The sequence below is a fragment of the Tupaia chinensis genome, unplaced genomic scaffold, assembly GCF_000334495.1.
Source record: "Tupaia chinensis unplaced genomic scaffold, TupChi_1.0 Scaffold138407_1, whole genome shotgun sequence".
Classification (NCBI taxonomy): Eukaryota; Metazoa; Chordata; class Mammalia; order Scandentia; family Tupaiidae; genus Tupaia; species Tupaia belangeri.
In genome coordinates, this window is record NW_006198305.1 from 1,910,316 (window position 1) to 1,912,463 (window position 2,148).

The window sequence follows — 2,148 nt, forward strand, 5'->3', positions numbered from 1 at the left end:
CACACGCCCGGCATGACTTTATTTTATTTATTTATTTTTTTTTTGAGAGATTTTTGCTATAGGGTGTGTGCACTTGCCACTAAGACAGAGAGAGACAGAGAGACAGAAAGCGAGAAATCACCTTCTAGAGGGGATGGCCATGCTGCCATCCCTTCTCTATTCTCCTCTTGGGATTTTGGGTGCACACGCACACGTGAGTTTAAGCCACTGGGTCCAGGATTCAAACCGTGGTCAACTACATGGGAGTCCAGTGACATAGCCATTATGCCAACTGCTAGTCCCCTGGCATTCCCTTGGCATGAGTTTTAAGCCACCAAGTCCACAACTCAAACAGCAGTAGACTATGTGGGAGACCAGAGACATAACCATTACGCCATCTGCTGGTCCCCAAGATGTACATTTTAAACAGAACCAGTCTGGCTACAGCATGAACAATCTAGGTGAATCTGGAGGCAGATGTCTTGGGCTTTAGGTGTAGGCCAGCTGCTACCTTGGATTAGGTAAGGGATGGCAACCACAGCCAACTCAAATGATGGCCCTGAGTTTAATAATACTGAGAGAGGTTGCGTACCATGTGAACAAATACTTAAAAATTACAGATCAAGCTAGTAGACTGTCCACAACTCTATCTTCCTACTTAGTAAATACTGTATGTCTTTATAAGAACTTGGAAGGTCAGGTTTAAATGGAGAATTCTGACTCCTTCCAAGTTCCATGCTGGATTTTGGAGGCCCAGAAGAGCAGGCTCTGGCTTCTGAACTCACTTCTCTGTCTTCCCTAAAGTAATACAAATATCTCGAATGCTAGAATTTTACCTGACTGTTGGGACCAGCAGATGGCATAATAGTTATGTTGTTGAACTCCCATATAGTCCACCGAGGTTTGAGTCCTGGACCCGGTTGCTTAAAACTCACGCTGTGGGGGACCAGCAGATGGCATAATGGTTACATTGCTGGACTCCCATGTAGTTAACCCTATTTCAAGTCCCTGACCCCCGAGGCTTAAACTCATGCTCCTGCATGTGCATGCGTGCCCAAGATCCCAAGAGGAGAATGGAGGAGAAGGGATTGCTGCGTGGCCATCCTCCCTGGGGGGTGATTTCTCACTTTCTGTCTCTCTGTCTTTAGGGCAAACACACACCCTATAAGAAAAAACCCTCTTAAAAAAAGAAACTCGGGGAGAAGGAATTGCGGGTTGGAGGGGAGGAAGGGTGCAGCCATCACCTCCCTCGTGGTGTGGTCATCCCCTGGGGGTGATTTCTCATTTTCTGTGTGTCTCTCTCCAGCAAGTGCACGCACCCTATCGAAAAAAATTTCTCTTAAAAATTTTATCTTATTTTTTTACCTACTGCTTACTATTTAGATAACAGGAGGCAAGTCGGTTTCTTTTTCTTTTCTTTTTATTTTTTGGGGGGTGGGGTGAGAGGCTTTTGCTATAAGGCATGTGCGCTGACCAGAAAGACACAGAGTCAGAGGGACTCGAACCGCAGTTGACTACATGGGAGTCCAGTGACATAGCCATTACACTATCTGCTGGTCCCAGAGGCAAGTCAGTTTCTACAGTGTCCAAAGGGCTGGAACTAAGTATAAAGCAGAAATAATGGCCCTGCCCTACAGAACCGAAGAGTGTCAAGAGTGCGGTGGGAGAGATAAGAACCAGCAGGTGACCTACAGGTGGTGGCTGATGATGGGTCAAGGGTATTGCTCCCCTTAGCGACCTTTGTGTTCTCCTAGCATTGCAAGGTGGCCTGGGGTTCCTGACCAAGTGACAGTGCACTGGGAAAGGACTGAGCAGCTAGGGGTCACCTACTCGGGGCACCTGAGTATGGCAAACCTACCCCGACAGCTCTGTTGAGCCAAAGTGCCAAGAGCGCCCCCGCTGCACAACGGTCAAGTGTTCCTCTCTGAGGGCGTCGGGGGCGGGACGAAATCCTGGCGGCTCCTTTCAGAAGAGAGCCCCCAGCCCTAGTCGTGTGAGCGCCGCCTGCGGGGGTGTGTGGAGGCGGCCTCGGACGAGCTTCGGCGAAGCCTCCTGAACCAGGCGAGGCCCGGGAGCGCGCCGCGGCCGAGACGCAGAAAGCCACAACGACAGCGGGCTCTGCTCGCAGCGGCGTCCCCGGGCTCCGGTCCGCGGCCTGCGGGGGCGTGG